The 248-nt window shown below is 60.5% G+C and overlaps 1 protein-coding gene across 1 annotated transcript in view; it reads left to right on the plus strand.

Moving 5' to 3' along the window:
- DPH1 (diphthamide biosynthesis 1) overlaps positions 1-248 on the plus strand; it is a gene marked incomplete at its 5' end in the record, with an annotated part of 5,107 nt that overhangs the window by 563 nt on the left and 4,296 nt on the right. The window lies entirely within an intron of this gene.

Raw genomic sequence — 248 nt, forward strand, 5'->3', positions numbered from 1 at the left:
GATGCAGTGCCGGCAGCGGCAGGGGAAGCTCCGGCGGGTCCGTCTGTCTGCCCCTGAACGGCCGGCTGGGCCGGACGGGGGGAGATGAATGAGCCTCTTGAGCCATGTCTGTCTAAACACGGGGCTATCGAAGCGTTAAGCATTTTCCCTTGTCTTTTAATTGATACATTGTCTGGGCCTCGCTGAGCATTTCGGCCGTGCGGGGACGTTACTCTCCGTGATGATGCTGCCCCGAGCAGATCGGCTCC

The sequence above is a fragment of the Buceros rhinoceros genome, unplaced genomic scaffold (genome assembly GCF_000710305.1).
Source record: "Buceros rhinoceros silvestris isolate BGI_N320 unplaced genomic scaffold, ASM71030v1 scaffold27072, whole genome shotgun sequence".
NCBI classification, from domain to species: domain Eukaryota; kingdom Metazoa; phylum Chordata; class Aves; order Bucerotiformes; family Bucerotidae; genus Buceros; species Buceros rhinoceros.